The following is a 17,730-nucleotide window of genomic DNA, read 5'->3' as shown; positions in this document are numbered from 1 at the left end:
AAGTACTATTATCTCTGGATAAGCAATTTTATATTTGTAATCAGGGCATTTATACATATACCTTTGTCTGCTCTGATGCACCAGAAATTCAGCGTGTCAGAGCAGACTCGATTAATCAAGTCTGTGGAGCGTGCGAGCTGACATGCCCGGCACTGTCGCATGCATTTGTATAAATGGCAAAATGTGAGTCAGCACGCAGAAAATGGCAGTGGTGCACTTCTGAACTAAAATACCTTTGATGTGTTTTAGATCAAAAGCACACTGCCGCCATTTTCTCAGTGCTGACGCGCATTTTGCCATTTATACAAATGGACGAACCGCAGTGCTAGGCACTTTTAAAAGCACTGGCGCTGTGGCGCATGCATGTGTACAAATGCCCATCATCTCTGTTTTAAAGGCACTTGTGCTTTGTGTTATTGTCCATATCTGTAAAAAAAAAAACCAACCCCAAAATACAGAGTAACTGTGGAGAATGCAGGTTGAGACACATTACAGCAGGAACATATACCTGTTTTTGAACAGAAGACTTAATTCTGTAGTCGGTATTATTCATAGTTTCCTAATAGTTAGCCCATTCTGTCTCAACTAGTGTCAGAAATAGAGCATTGAAGTGCACAAAGATGGTCTTGACCACATAGGAGGATGTTTGGAATTTCTGAGTAGAAGGGTTGGTTGATTATATTTGGGGAAAGTGGGACCTGGCTGCTGATATTTCTATTGATGCTGGCTGCTTCTTCCCCTCTCAGTTGCTGCAGAGGGAACAGCAAAAGAAGAGGTAAAGTAGCTTCCTGGCCATCCCTAGAGCATGCGCCAGAGCTAACATCACAGCTGGTATGCAGGAAGGCAGAAAGTGCAGCCAAATGTGTGAGTGTTTTAGAGATGCATGACACTTGGAAGCCCCGTTCCCCAATTTTTTAATGGTTTTTGTGTTTGTTTACTGATATACAATATATCTGGAGATCAGAATATCTGATTACTGACATCCTGCATGGTCCCACTTCCCTGGCATGGCAGAGGGCAGGCTGCCAGTGAGCAGGTCACTGACATGCTCCCTTTGGGAGCAGGGGAGAAAAGGAGCAGCCCCCTATCACTCCCTAGCTGAAGAGCATGCTTTCCAGTGACTGCAGTGCTCCAGCTAGGGGGGCTCTGAACATGTGTACACCTCCATTAGTGCTCTAATTCTGTAACTGAAAGTGTTGAGGCACTTTGTGGTGCTACAAATGAATGTATGGCCAAGTCATGTGTCTCCAGTCCTGCAAACTCTCATATACTTAACTTTCCTGCTTTGATTGTTTTTTTTGAGGGACCCAGACCTAAAACAGAGGATAAGGGTAGTCTTACCTGTGTTGTCACTGTGAGTCACAGGCCAAGAATGCCAGTCACCTAATGCTTGGCCCTGTGCTGTAACCACTGTTCTGTACTGCATTCTGCGGGAAAAAATCTTAGTATTTTGCTTTATCATTTTACTGACATTGCACAACCTCTGTTGTTTGTCTTAGATTATTAAAATCTGCTCTGAACCAAAGAATTCTTTTTCTGTTTATAAGTAATATGCATGTTCATTTTTCCATTTAAAATACATAGTTGGAATCATTAAAAATCTGAAATTGGTTATAAAAATAATGCAGAACCTATTGTATATTTCATAAAATACATATATTTAAAAAAATTCAAACATGATTAACTAGTTATCTTTGTAGGTCATCTGCACAGCATAGTTTTACTTCAAACTGTGAAATCACACAGCTGCATTATGAAAGATATATATTTCACTAATTTAGGCAAATTGTTGTTTACACATTACAAATGAGATAATTTTATGCTTTCTGTCAGTGAAACCAAACTTACAATACTTGGAAAAATATATATTTTTAATTCTCTTCTGAATGTTTGCTTAACTATAATATTCTGAAAAATGTCTGTGGTGTTTATAATTTTTAGATGTCTTATTTAACTGTAGCAGTATTTCATTTTAAAATATTTGGATACTGTTGAAAAGTGAAAAACAAATGCTAATTGCTGTTAGTAGAAATATTCTGTCACAAGCACAGTTCCAGCTTGAGCTACATGTTTACAAGGAGCATGTTTCTCCTTTATGCACACATTGTTGGCTGGTCATATAATTATTGCCTTAGATTGGACTATGTTGAAGAAGAAAAAATTAGTTCAGAAGGTTACATTAACTAATCTGTGATTTTGAGAGAATTGCTGTACTGTGAGGCATAGATTGTGTTAGATATTGAAATGTTCACATCTCTGTGTGGGCATTTTTGCTTGTTTTGTTATGAAGGATGACAGCGAAGACTTGGAAGCTTTTGCTGTCAAAAGATTTATTGATTCTTTTTTGAGTCAAATGTGATTTTTTTGTATTTGAAATTTTAAAAATAGCTCCAGATTCTCAACAGATTTTTTTTTACAAGGAGAGATTTAAAAAAACCCAAGAAACCACCAAAACTCACCTAGTTTTGCGTTCACTCTAAACTAGAAAAAATCCGTGTCCAGCAGTAAGTGAAATGTAGTTATTTACAGCCAGTTGAAGAAGCTTCTAGCTTGCATTTGAGAGAAGTTGGTATATTGACACTCTACTTGAGGATGAAAATTAATGGTCACTTTGTGCCTTATTCCCACTTACTTTCAGAATAAATGTGCAGTGCACCATTTTGGGAAATTCTTTATCTGCTTTGAGTCATGCTTTGTACTGGATACTGTACTTTAGTAAGAATACATATGATTATGTCATTTTTCTGGCATTTACAAAACAATGGAACGAGACAATAACTTAACTAAATTGAATTCAGATCCAGGTATTGCACATAATAGACCTTCCCCCCAATGTAATGCAATCTCATTATGTTATAATTTGTATACTGTAGTTTCTCCATTTAATTAAAACGTTCTTTCAAGATGGCCTAAAATAAAATTCATGTTTTGTAACTAGGCAGTTTTGTTTGAAATATTAGTTGTCCTGCTGCATTTACTAAGAGAAGTTGTGGATTCTCTATGCTTGGAGATTTTCAAAACCAGGTTAGACAGACACTTGGCTGGGATGGTTTAGTCAAGGATGATGATCATGCCTTGAGCAAGGGACTACTTTCCTATGATTTCCTATGATCCTGTTTCATCTGGAAAAAGACTCTCCTAACCTGCCATCATTACTAGTTGGTTGAGAACCTTCTGATCTGTACAGCAATTATTTTTTTGTCCTTTGGGATTTTTAATTACTTTATTGGATTTCATGTTTGAATTCTGCCCAAGAAAAGCAGAATTTTGGAACTTGCATATTGTTTTTTGGACATCTGTATTCTGTGAAGGTTAGCAGCTTGGAAATCTGAAAAATTATGCTGTCTCAGTACTTTGTTCCTAAGTTTAAGTAGTCACTCAATCACTGAAGATAAAAATACTCACCTAGTTAACCTTGGAATGGCACATAATCCATGGTATCAGTATTATTGACTGCAGTTATGCTTGTAGTTAAAAGCTGGTATAACTTGATGAGTTTTGTTCCTTTTTAAAATATTGATGGAAAAAGTTAATGTTAGTAATAAATTTCAATTTCTGCCTATTAGTAATATTACCAAAATGACATATAGTAACTGTATATTTGAAACTAAAAAAGTCTTATTGGAACAGCCTTGAGTTGCTTCAAATCCTAAGAGAAACGCGTAACTTACCATTCCAGTAGAAATGTCAACTCAGTTCATTTGCATATTCTGTATATGACATGGCATAAATTTTATGATGTAGACTCTGATATTGCAAACACTTCCACACTTGAGTAGTTCCATTTTGTTGAATTATGGGTTTCAACAGCCATGTCTTTTTCACCTTATTTACTGGCTTAGCAATTTTCCCCACAGATATGCTTGCCCATGTTTTTTTCCTCATTTCATCTTGTTACCAGATTTCATTGTTTTGTCCTGTGCATAATTATGGAGAATCTATTTTTTTTATATCTTTACCTTTTTCTTTATCTCTTTTTTGTTATAGTTACAGATCTTAAGTAGTTCCTGCTTAATCCACTCTTTCTCAAACAGTCAGGGTATGCTACTTTGTTTGATGATAAAATTATCCCTGTGGAAAACAGGGAGCTCGCTGGTGTGTAAACCGAGTTTGGTGATGTGATTTGTGATGGTGTTTAGTTAACTGAATGGCCGAACTTAATTTTGTATTTATTTTTATTAGTAATAAAAGTAAAATAGAGTTGGATTACTCTGTTTGCACCTATTATAGCATGATATGGTAGTGCCATAAGTATAGACAAGGGGAAGGTTCTGCTCATTTCAGGCTATTATAAATTACTCTGAATTGATTTAGTTAATTGAACAATTTAATTTATTAAACCAGTCAAGTTTACTGGAATTTTTATATGTTCTGTGAGCACTGTGAATGCAAACACATTTCAGGTTGTAAAACAAGTAAACAAAACATGACATTTTCTGAAGTTATTACCCAATACATGGGATTTTCGTTTTGTGACTCAGGGTTTTATTTTAGATGAAGAAAGTGCCACTGCTGATCTCAGGGTTTTATTCTGATTTGTGTAACTACATTTATTATTGATCTTCGTTTGGGTGTGCTGAAACACATTTTTCATGTTGCTAATTTTTGTCTGTAATACATGGTGCAGAAAAGTAATGAAAAAATGATTAGAACTTTAGATTAGAACTTTAATGGTCATACTCCTATCAGTGTGCCATTTTCTATATGGAAAAATCAGTGATTTTGTTAAGCTTTTTTCCTCTCCCTCAGAAAAAAAAAATCAGTACACATTAAAATAATTTAGAATCAGATTCTTGTGTATATTTGAGGTGTATTTTTACAAATAACCCTTTTCATTTATAGTGAGAGAACTATTTTCCAGTTGTTTAGTTGGGATTGACATCATTTTCACTCTGGACAAATATTTATTTTAGTCCATTTTACTCATTATGTCTTACTATCACAGCTTAGCTCTAACATTAATATTTACTAGCTTTTCATAAACGACTATTACAGGTTAGGCATGTCATTTTAAAAAAATGTTTAACTACTTGAATCTGGAATATTCGAAGTGGTCCAAACAAGTTGAGTTCTCAAATAAAGAATTTAGTGGGAATTGGGTACTTAACTTGGTCTTCTTTGGAAATTCCAGCCTAAAGGGTGAATTTATAGCCAACTAAAAAGAAATTCCAAGTTTAGACTTCTATTCTGAACTTCACTTACTCCATTACATTTAATTATGCGGACAGCAATGTAAGCAGCTGTCTGAGATGCTGCGTATTTTCTGCAGAGTTAATATACAAGTGGCCCCATCCCTTAAATTGATGAATGTTGTTATCTCCTTTTTTTTTTACTTTCCAAATTTTAAAAATCCAAAGTAAAACTTGAAAAAAACTAACTAGCTCCTTTTGTTATTACATATTAATTAGTTAAGATTTAATTTGTGAGACTCATCATTTATTAGTTTCATTAACTGTGCAATGATTGCAATCAACCCGTGGCAATCTGTTCTTTATTACTGTTTTGCTTAACAAACATAGTTGCATTTCTGTCAGTAACAGTGAATATTGGTATAAATGACATTTAGGGGATTTTACTCTTCAACTTCAGGCTACAGACTAGAGAGAGCCTGGTAACAGTTTCATATTTTAGAAACACAAGGGATCACATTTAGATATACTGGAAGGGAGCACATCTCTTTTTTTTCCAGTGACCTAAGGAGTTTTAAATATGTCACGCAATGTGTTGGCTTTCTGTTTCAGAAAATCACATACAGTGGATTTGTGAATTTTGATTGCTATAACTGTATAGTGAAATACATCTCTAATTCTTTACATTTTAGAAAGTTAAATTATGAATCACAAAGGCTAAGCACAGATAGTCAAAAAGTCTTATGCAGAATCAATCCAACCTTTGTAGGTTTCTCTAAGCTGTGAAGATTAGAGCAAGAGCAAAGGGAACTCGTGTTCACCGGGGTGGTGGGGGGAGGCAGAGAGGAAGGTCAGTGCCTGTACTGGCCAGGACAGAAGGCAGGGGGGTGCTCTGGGATGTCTCCCAGCATGCTGGACATTGCTGAAGGCAGGTGAGCCCAGCTGAGCAGGGCCATCCCTGATTGGCTGTAAGGGACACGCCCCAACCCCTTGCTGTCACTGCAGACCCTCTTCTGCACACAGCCGTAGCTTTCAGAGCTGGTTGCCATGGCAACACTGGGTGGGGCAGGCACAGAGCTGGTTGCCATGGCAACACTGAGGTGGGGCAGGTGCAGAGCTGGTTGCTGTGGCGGCACTGAGGTGGGGCAGGTGGGATGGAACCAACCCAGCCCTGGCAATGACCCAGCTCCAGCTCCTGCACAGAGTGGGGGGCCCCCATGGTGAGAACTTTTCCCCCCTTGCCCCTGCAGCCCTACTGGATGATCATCCCAGCCCTGTTCCTGCACTAGACCTGATCTGTAACTGCAGGGAGGGAAGTAGGGGGGCAACAGAGCCCCACTTTGGCATGGGATTTTCCCCCAGCAGCCCAGCTTCCCCTCCCCCACCGCGTAGCTCCATGATCACCTCAGCTTCACCCTCCCCCCACAACAGACTTAGCCTCTCAGCTGTGGGGGGCATGTGAGCAGCGATTAGAACATGGAGGAGCCTGGGGTCTTTTCCCCCCGCAGCTCAGCTTTCTCCCCTGCAGCCCAACTGGGCCATCACCTCAGCCCTGTACCACGCCTAGCCTTTCAGCTGTTGGGGGCTGGGGTAGGAAGCTCTGTTCCCCCCCGTGGCTGAGAGGCCATGTCTGGCTGGAGGGGTGAGATTGAGGCGGTTGCAGAATTGGGCTGTGGGGAGAGAAGCCCCTGCCATGGGGACCCCTCCTGCACTGTGCAGACCCCAACTGGGGTGGGCAGGGAGATCTGTTCACCTCCCTGACCCTCTCCCCACCACAGCTGAGAGGGCGGGTCTGGCAGTAGGTCAGGAGGTGAAAGCAGAGCTGGGCTGGGGGGGGGGTCCCCATTGCTGGCCCCCCCTCTACACTGTACAGACTCCAGCTTGGGGGGTTTGGGTCTGGGATGGGGGATTCCATGTCCCCTCTTGCTGCCCCGTGTCCCCTGCTAGCTGGTTGGGGAGCAGAAGCTTTGCTGCCTCAGCTCTGTGACAGCCATGGGGCAGGTTGGGCCTGGCTGGGCCAGAGCAGAGGAACACTGGCAGAGGCTAGTCCACCCACAGCATAAGGGAGAAGGTTAGCAGAGAGCTGCAGAGCATCCTGGGATGCTGTTGGACTGCAACCTAGCTTGATTTGGGAGGGGAGCTAGAACAGAAATTCGATAGACTGGTCTAAAATAACCTTATTAAATCTGTTACTACATCCATTCAGGTCTATCTTACACTGGGTTCCGCCATTTTGAAACCAGCCTATGTGAACTGAAGTTCTTTTCTTTTACTGGTTTAGACTGGTTCCTGATCACTTATACTAGTTTATGTGTAATTTCTGTCCCTAGCCGTAAAGACCAAGTGCAACTTTTTATCACCGAATATATGACTTAAGGAAGAGGTGGCCAAAATATTTTGGTATGTGGACAGTATAATGTCCACAGATTGCAGATTGAGTCTCTGTGCTGTAAATCGTCTCAGATCTTTCCTGTCAGTTGTCAAGATATTGTGCTCTCTCAGGCCACTTGCCTAGCCATTGTTGCTCCCTTGCCATTTCCTACTTCCCTTTTTGTGGTGAAACTGTTCTTTCTCCAGGTTCTGGTGTATTTGTCTCCTACATTTCATATCTATAAATTCACAATAGGAAGAAATGCAAACAGAAGTCAGTGATTGCAGCCTTTGTCTGTTAATTTTTTGTTTAGCTGCAGTTCACAGGTCACATGTATGTACTTCTCTTAGAGGGCTGCATGTGGTCTCCGGACAGTTCTCTGTTACCTGCTCTAACACTATTGGGACAGCAAGAAACTTCAGAATTAAAACCTGAGAAAGCCTCTTTTAAAGACAGAAATACTGGCATAATACTGTTTAGTTTCAGCATATTCTAAATGTTCAGAAAGTAAGCTTATATAAATAGACTTCCAGTTTTACAAGCATGTATCTTGTGAATGTATGTGATTTGAGAACATTTATAGTAAATGGTTACCAAAATATCACATAGCTTTTAAAACATACAGTATGTTTACACTGATCTTGCTAGCTTTGCAGATCAAATCTGAGCACTACTTTTTATCTGGATTATTTTTAATAACTTTTAAGACTGCCTAGCTTTCTTAGTATTATTTATGATCTAATTGAATATATCAGATGGCTGTTCAAATCATATATTTTCACAGTATATTTAAAAGTCAACTCAAATGTAACTTCATCAAAGCCTTTATGATACACTAGTATGTATTTCTATGTTCTGCCTGGCATTTCCTAACATAAATATTTTTACTGGCTTCTTTCTTGAGAAAGAATTATATTTTCATGTGTGAAGTCTGTGCCAGTACACAAAGTATTTTAATTGATCCACTCGTTTTGTAGGAGAGATAGATGCTGCTAGTTTTTTTTTAAAGATGGACTTTAGCACTTGATTTTCCATAGTTCTTCAAATGTACACATACATCTTAAAGAGTAGCTGTGAAAATCCATAGCTGGTGTGATCAAAGTTTTAAGCATATGGTCTGGTAAGTGGTTTTAAAGTGAGGTTTTGGGTGGCAACTCATGAACACGCTTATCAACACAACTACCATATTTTTTTCACATACAACATGAAACTTTTCTCAACATTCAGCTGCTGGAAACTGGGGTGCACATAAGCAGGAAATATGATAATAGCAGTTTCTGCCTCTGCTGGGGGAAAGCAGAAATAATACAGAAATGCTGTATATGGGACTCCCCAGCTGCTGTGGACAGTTTTTTCCTGCCAATCGCAGGGGCTCCTGCTGGAGAAGCAAGGAAAGATCTTTTTCTTTTTGCCTTTCAAAAACTAGGTGTTTAGCTTTTTGGGGCGCACATTGTACGTGAAAAAATATGGGTCATATTGAATGTGCAGATTGAAGTGACCATACCTTAGCTTGTCATTTCACTTGTTATTCTTGATTTGGGAAAAACAGGTGTTTCCGGTGGTTGCTGAATATCTCTTTCTCTCTCTTCCTCCTCCTTCCCTGATTAACCTGAGGCAACAATTCATTCTGTGTTACTGTAAAGTAGTGTTAGTACTTTGTGTGGCGGTATATGCGTAAAATGTTCTCTAAGAACTTGCTGGGTTCAGGAGTCTATATTTTTGCCACTAATTAAAAAGTATATATAATATATTTTGATGTACAGTACACTGAAAAAGATATTCCTTTCCCAGAAAATTGTATTTTCTGGGAAAGGAAAATTCCCAGCCAGCGGATCGTGGTGGACCCAAGGCTGCAGTTGGCCAGTTTTGCCAAGAGGTAATCATGGGATACCAGATCGAAGGCTTTTTGAAGTCAAGATATATGACATCAATCTCTTCTCCCTTGTCCAGGTGATAGGTCACCTGGTTGTAAAAGGAAATGAGATTGGTCAAGCAAGACCTACCCACAACAAACCCGTGCTGGCTATCTCTCAGGATGTTAGTGTTGGCCAGTCCATTAAGGATGGCCTCTTTAATAAACATTTCTAAGACCTTCCCCGGGATAGAGGTCAGGCTGATGGGCCTATAGTTTGCCGGATCCACTTTCCTCCCTTTCTTGAAGATAGGCATCACATTGGCCTTCTTCCAGTCTTCGGGCACTACACTAGAGCGCCAAGAGTTTTCAAAGATCCGTGCTAGAGGCTGGGCTATGATGCTCACCAGCTCCTTGAGTACCCTGGGGTGTAGATTGTCAGGGCCAGCTGACTTGAAGGTATCCAGCCTCTCAAGGTGTTCCTTCAAGAGGTCAGTATTGATGGAGGGCAGGGGATCTCCCTCACCCGGACCTCCCCGTCCCATAATAGGCAGGGCCATCCCATGGGACTGATGAAAGACCAACACAAAGAACCCATTTAATAGGTTGGCTTTTTCCTGGGCATCAGTTGTCAGTTGTCCCATCTGGTTCAGCTTTAGCAGGGGTCCAATGTTGCCCCTGCTTTTCCTCCGGCTCCCCACATATCTGAAAAAGGACTTTTTATTGTCCTTGATACTCGAAGCTAGTTGGAGTTCAGTTGCAGCCTTAGCTTTCCTGGTTTGCTCCCTGCAGGACCAGACCAGTGCAGAATATTCCTCCTTGGAGGTGAATCCCATCCTCCATCCTTTGTAGGCCTTTCTTTTTAGCCACAGGAGGTCTGCTAGATCCCTGGAGAGCCGGGGGGCTGCTGTGCCCTCTTGCTTCCTTACCTCCGAGATGGAATAGAATTAGCTTGTGCATTGAGGATTGCTCCCTTGAGGAGCAACCACTCTTCCTGAACTCCCCTCCCCCTGGGGTCGTGGTCCCTTAGGGCCTCGCTGACAAGCCCCCTGTGCTTGTCAAAGTCAGCTTTCCTGAAGTCAAGGACTTCAGTGTTGTTGACTGACTTGCCAGCTTTACAGCAGATGGTGAAGGTGATCAGCTCGTGGTCGCAGTCACCCAGCTTGGAGACTTGTGTGCAACAATGCATAAACTGTTGTATTGTTAAAGCCGTTTTGTGATCAGCAGATGTAGCATGAATATTTTTTTGGAAAAAAAACTAAAATGCAGGGGTCGTATCCAAAGATTTGCAACAGTTAGGGGCATCAAGTATTCAGCAATAGTTTAAATAATGTTATACTTATTGGGACACAGAAAAAAACAACACTTTACCAATGACAGGCATATTTAGTTAAAACTGTCCTCAGCCCATGCCATTTGATGCTGTAAGAATGTCTGATACCACAAGCTAAGCATTATATGTATGAGGAGGAAGCCCCTTACAATATCCCAGCATGATACAGGAAGTGTTTCGGTAAATCGAGTCAGTAGTTGCACATCAGAATATTCCTAGGGGCACTATTCTGTTGAAAATGCTGTATTTCGGATTGGGGCTAACACTGACATCTTAATCAGTTGTCACTAACAATTGCTTAGTATTTTTGTAAGAGTTAAGGATGTAAGAACTCTTATTTTTGACAAATTCCAGCTTTTGTAGTTATGTTTTGTCTTCTCAAAATGCTCAGTGTGTTTTGATTGAATAAGACTCATGCTGCTTTTAATTTTGTCGTAAACATATATGTCGCTCCGTGCTTCATTCCAACCTAAAGATGGTTGCATGTGAGGTAATTCCAGTATATGCATTTGAGAAGTGTTTGGGCTGCTTTTAGCATAGGTGCCGGTCCTATGAAAAGCTGTTCATTCTTCAGTTGCTTTGTGAACTTGCTTGTCAGATCACAAGAATGAAAGAATGTGAAGCAATGCTTTCTGGTGAATTCAGGTTATTTTTAATGGGAAACCTTTTAATGACTCAAAATAATTTGACTGCTTTAGACAACAGAAACATTGAGGTGTCAGGGTCTCATTCTGGTCTTCACTTGGAGATTATGGAAGACAAGTGCATAGCTGAGGGAGGGCAAATCAAAGCCATAGGCCTGCCAACTCAGTGCAGTAAGTTCTAATGGTAGGATGCCAGTTTTTTAGAAGCTCAGTTGTTCCCTTACTTATTTTTCATTTATTTGGGTCATGGTAGATTGAATAAGCCACAATCCTTCTGGAAAAACCAACGTAGCTTGAAAGCAATATAAAAAGCATAAAAGTTTTACTGAGATTCCAGAAGACCCTTAGGCTGCAGCCAAATAAGCAGGGTGCTTGCACCAGTACAATTTTTTGCCACTTTGTGCCACAAAGCATACCCTTGCACATGCCCTTTGTAGTGGGATACATTGTCCTGCTGTGGGCAAACTGCTGATGCTCAGCACCTCCTGGCTTCCAGCTGGGCTCCATATACTATGGGGAAGGGGCTGGCTGGAGCATAGGTTGCATCAGTGCAGGGCTAGTCACCAGACACCCTGTGCCCTATCCAGCCAAGGAGCAGCATGTGGAGGTGGGAGAGCAGGCAGTGGAGCCCCCACACTGAAGCACATGGAGACAGTGCTGAGGCATAGTGTGCCTTGAGATGGGGGCTCTGCAGTGTGTGGAGTTGGAGCGGGCAATCCAGCCATCTCCACATTTGTTCTGGCACACGTTATTTTTGCATGCTTTGCACTGCTTTTTTTTACCTTTGCTATCACGATTTCCCAGTAGGAAATTCTGCCCCTGCACTGTCAATTAGCAGCACCATGCATTGTTTGATGTGTAACGTGCAGTTTGTGATACCACAAAGAGGTTTGTGGCACCACAAACTGCACATGCCTGCATGTGTGGACAGAGATTTAGAGTCCAGTCAAAGATTCCAGCCTCTGAATACTCTTGTAGGAGTGAAAGAATCTGAAGTTTCATTTTTCTTTAAAAGTAAGTTCCTAGACTTTATAGTTGCAGTCAAATAAAACTGCTAAGATTCATTATTTTTTTAAATATTTTTTTTTTTACTGTAGACTTCAAATACATAGCATATATAATCTATCAATAGAAATACATTATTTCCATGTATGGATGCAAATTGCTGAAAACTTTATAATTATTGTCCCAAAATAAATGCATTCAGTTTCAGCAGAACTAAACATCTGTGTGTCTTCTTTGCTGAGAACCTCCTGCTTAGTTAAAGTGAGAAATATTAGTATTTTTGGTACATATTGACTTGCATAGAATTTTTGGAAGCAATTTTGATTTTTACTTTTGCACAAATTTGTAAGAACTCTCAAAGTGTAAGTTTATGAAATAACTGATTTCTTTTGTGTTCTTACCATATGCTGCTCATTTTAATAGGTTGTTTAGTACATTTCTTTCCCCTGTCCATTTTTGACTGTGCCAGACCAAACTTAATATTTAGTTCCTCCCCACCTAAACAAAATTCCTTGAAAGGTTGATATATATGATATACCAGGGTGTAATGTTAGCCCAGTTAGTTACATCCAGACAAGCGTGGCCATGCAGTACGTGGGTATGTGGCGCCACACACTGCACAGTCAGGCGTTTCCTGCACTGCTGCCTTGCAGCATGGTGGCAGGTGGGGGAGGGAATGGAGTTAACTCTGGGATATCTCAGGGTAAAAAAACCTGTGCGAAAAAAAGTAGGATAGCGTATTTGGCTGCAGTACATGCTGTTGAAGCAGGAGCCTGGCCCGCTGGAGCCATGCTACACCTGTTGGCCAGGCTCCAACCTGCAGGAGCACCACAGCTGTAGTGCCCCCAGGATCCCAGGTAAGGGTGCTGAGGCCAGCCTCCCCTACCCTACCCAGGATCTAACCTGCCATGCGCCGGAGTGTGTGGCATGGGCATTCCCTGGGGACACGTAGCGGCAGCTACTGGATGTGGCCATTGAGATTGAACCCTTGGAAGATGCCAGCTCTTAGCTTTCGCTCAGTTTTGTAGCATGCGCCACTTCACTCTATTTCTCAGCTTTTTTTTTTTTGTTGAAAACCTGGTAGCAGATTTTGACCCCACAATGCAAATTTGCAGCACAGAGCACGTTTTAACATTCTGACCGTATCATTTGTGGTGCTGCAAAGAGGTTTGCAGTGCCACAAAACACACGTATCTGCATTTCTGGACACGGCCTATGGGTTTATCTTGTGAATTCTTTTTAGGTGTTTGCATACCTTATGGTGTTAATATTGCGCTGCAGCCCTAAAAGGCTCTCACAGCACCCCTAAAGTTGAGTACCACTCCCAAAGTTGCCACTCAGCCCTGCCTTCTACTTCGCTGTTCTTTGTAACATTTGCAGAGGTAGTGAATTACCAGAGTTTTATTTTTGTTGTTTATTTTTGTAAGTAAGGTGTTCTGATTTAGCAGTTCAGCTTTCCTTTGCTTTATTTTCAATGCTCTCTGTTGTAATGTGGAATAAGCTGGCAACTGATGATGAATTCTATCATTCTGCAATTGCAAAGCAAATTGACCTGTTTGTTAATGCCACTTGTAGATATTTACTAAGGAGACAATTTACCTTAGCTATAGAAAACTATATGTGTTTTTGTTGTAAAAAGATATAGCAAGGCAAGAATAAAATATTTGAAAATATTTTGACTTTTCTCTTGTAATTGATCCGTTGTGACTTTTTCTAGTAATTTATTTATGTATCCATATCCGTCTAAAAGCATTGTTCCCATTTTGTTATTCTCAGAAAAAAGAAAGTTTAAACGTTAAAATCTGTTGCTGTTAACATATATTTAGAAAGGGTTGTGTTTGGAAATATTGCTGTAAAGATTTACATTTTTCTTTATCTGTTTTGGCCTTATTCTGTAAATAGATGTGCAAAGATATAATCTTAAAAAGTATATAATTCAGATTATTTGTTATGCAAGTTTTCGGAAGGATTTTGGAAGTCTTAATTATATAAACAAGGTCTTTCTTCTATTTTCCTCTAATAACCACTTCCTGAAATAGACTAAAATTGTACAATACATTATTAAGTTAGGCAGTTTCATAAGAGCAACAGAACTGTGTTCGAGGAAGGCAGGCAATTTTCAAGCTTAACTGCAGTCTCAGTCTATAAGTTAAAATGCATCAGAGCAATATAAACTATCTGAAGTGTAATTTACTGTTTGTATTCTTGATAAGATTGTTTTCTGTTGGTACAATGAGAAAAGGAGTTTTATTGTAATTTATTGTGGATACATTACACTTTAAATATCCAGTGTTTCTTGTGTGCAGGTTTGTTAGATGACAGTTAGGTTCTGGATGAACTTTCATAAAGCCCTTGACATTAGTTTAAGTCTGTTAAACTTGACATTAGTTAACTCTATTCCCATGCCTATTCTGAGGTGAATAGGGCATACATCAGAGGATGGAGATACAACAATATTGAGTACTTTGGAAAATCTCACCCTTTTTTGTACTTTGAACTAACTTTGTTAAAAAAAATCCCATGGATCCACGCTGAAAAGAATAATACTTCTCATATGCTGTTTTGAAAAAAGTATGAATTGCTTATCAGATGAACTCAGTGCTAACATCTAATATAGATCTTGACTTAGAAGGTTTTGTTTTAAAAGATGTATAAAAGTCTTTGTGTTCTTAAATAACAAATAACAATTTTTATATAAGCAATTGTAAATGTTTTTTGAAGGTTAAGTCATAGAAAAGGCTTTCTAAGGTGGAATATTAGTCTGATCACTATTTCCTTTTGAAGAGTTTATTTTAATAAATATATGTTTACCGATTAATTGGTCATATAAACTATATTTTGGTATCTGAATACATGGAAACTTGGAAATAGAAGGAACTTCTTTGGGTCACTGAGTCTGGGCTTCTAGGCTGCTTGCAGACTTGGGGGGAGACGATGGCACTTTAATTGAAACTCTGCGTGCTCCTGAGTTGAGCCGAGTATGTGCCCAGAAGAGGCATCATGTTAGTTGCACCTGGTTTGCCCAATATCTGTAGAGGTTGGACACTTTAGTGGGGCTTTTCTGCTAATTCAATCAGCTATTAACTAAAAGTGCCAAAAAGCTCCACTGAAGCGCCTGCTCTATATAGATGCTGCAGAGCCGGGTCAAAGTAATGCGCTGCTGCTTCTGGAAGAGTGCTTTTTTTTTTCCTCCCATGTCTGTCAGCGCCCTGTGTGTCACAGGCAAGTATGTCATAGAGGCTGCTTATAGATGTAAAAAAAAATGGCACTTTAAGCTTGGCATGAGTGCAGAGGAGGCATCCATGTTAGTTTGACCCAGCTTGCCCCACATCTGTATAGACTGGACGCTTCAGTGTGGCTTTTTGGCACTTTTATTTAATAGCTGATTGAATTAGCTTTAGATAAAAGGGCTGAAGCAGATGATCTGTACAGAACCTGGGGAGCCAGGTTAAATTAACATGCTTCCTCTTTCTGTAAAGCACCAGCTTTTGGGGGTTTTTTTCAACATGGGTCAGTGCCTAGAATCCCTTTAATTAGGATACAGAGCAAATTTCATTAGCATACATCTTTTTTTTCCCTCTTTTTGTGTTTTCTGCATATTCATTGCTCTAGTCCTTAAAACATTTCTTGATCTTCATTGCTTTGGCATGCCTTTGCCCTTCCACAACCAGAGATGACCAAGCCTTCACTTCTTCAAGTGTTTTCTCTAGCCTGGCATAATCATCCATTATCTATTCCAGTGGGAATCTGGCAGTGTCATTAATCTTGACATTATTCTCCATTATTTTCAGGGCTCATTTCAGCCTCATGTCCACATCGTGTATGCTTTCTATTGCAAGACAGCCCTCTCCTTTTCTGTTAGTTTTTCTTACCCAGGAATTAGCAATGACTTTCGGGTCCTTCCTTTCTTTCCTTCTGTATACACATCATCCGATTTTCTTTTCTCTCTTCCAAGCTGCTATATATCATCCCAGTTTTCTTCTGCCTCTGATCCCTAGCTGTCCCCCTCATCTTCTTTATCTTTGTTCTCCTTTTTTCTAGATCCATCTTCTGTTTCTGCCTCTTCTTCATCCTCATTTTCCAGGGAGGCAAACCTTTCCCTGATAGGTACTTGCATTTTTCTTGTATTGATTTCTTTCTTGAAGCAAGGTAACATGCAGCGTTGTTTTTGGACCTGTATCGTAGGTTTTGCATGTAGATTTTTTTTTACTTTATACATCAACATATTTAACACTAAGTAGAAATATTGAAATATAATGTCAATTCCTTTCCCAAGAGGGAATCCTCAGTAACTACTTCTGTTGATTTGAATATTTTCTGAATTTAACCATTAAGAGCTAGTGCCACCACTGTATATATTTTAGTATTGTAGTAATATTATTCCCATTATTCCCACTGATGTTATCTCTTCATTTGGAAATGGCAGGAACTATTTTCTGGTGCACAAGTTATGGGAATAGCTTTTTTGAAACTACTGGTATATTATCACCAGTAGTATGGGAGACTTCATTTTTCTTTTTGAACTTAAGAGCACCCTTGTTCTCCTCTTGACATCTTCATAATTTCTGAGCTCAAACCTGTTGACTTCCATTTTTAATGTTGATACAACAAGTTGTTTTAGTCTGTGATTTTCTAGCCTGAGCTATATATTGTTTCAGGTACATTTAAGTTCTTTCCAGAACTTCTTTGAGCTCCTACATCAGTTGATATCCATCAAATATATTTTTATGGGCTGCGATATTTTGTGTGAATTTTAAGTTATGCACTTTCACACAGTCAGGCAATAAAAATGTTTGAATAAATAACACTTTCTTATACATTTTTTTCATTACCAACATAGGTCATGTATTTTTTAATTAATTATATTTATATTGCACCTTTCCCAACATAGATTTCATAGACATCAGGGCTGGAAGGGACCTCGGAAGATCAGAGTCCAGCCCCCCGCCCAAAGGTCAGGAAGTCAGCTGGGGTCATAGAATCCCAGCAAGATAAGCATCCAGTTTCATCTTGAAGGTGTTCAGTGAAGGCGCTTGAACCACCTCCGGTGGCAGGCTGTTCCAGACCTTGGGGGCTCGGACAGTAAAGAAATTCTTCCTTATGTCCAGCCTGAAACGATCTTGAAGTAGTTTGTGACCATTCGACCTCGTCATCCCTTGGGGCGCTCTGGTGAACAAACGTTCCCCCAGATGCTGGTGGTCACCCCTGATAAACTTGTAGGTGGCCATCAGATCACCCCTGAGCCTGCGCTTTTCCAGGCTAAAGAGCCCCAGGGCTCTCAGCCTGTCATCGTAGGGTCTGCTTCCCTGACCTCTGATCATGCACGTGGCTCTTCTCTGGACTCTCTCAAGCTTCTCCACATCCTTTTTGAATTGTGGAGCCCAAAACTGGAAGCA

The 17,730-nt window shown here is 40.1% G+C and overlaps 1 protein-coding gene across 1 annotated transcript in view; it reads left to right on the top strand.

Annotated features, from left to right (window-relative positions):
* The first annotated feature begins 721 nt into the window (after positions 1 to 721).
* The window catches only part of PLCL2 (phospholipase C like 2), a 101,724-nt gene continuing 84,715 nt past the window's right edge, over positions 722 to 17,730 (top strand). The window contains 1 exon segment of the mRNA XM_006039457.3: positions 722 to 864. The gene's annotated coding sequence lies outside the window, so the exon portion shown is untranslated.

Source organism: Alligator sinensis, unplaced genomic scaffold (assembly GCF_000455745.1).
Source record: "Alligator sinensis unplaced genomic scaffold, ASM45574v1 scaffold29_1, whole genome shotgun sequence".
NCBI classification, from domain to species: domain Eukaryota; kingdom Metazoa; phylum Chordata; order Crocodylia; family Alligatoridae; genus Alligator; species Alligator sinensis.
The sequence above is the reverse complement of the archived record's forward strand: the minus strand, read 5'-3'. Positions and strand labels throughout refer to the sequence as shown.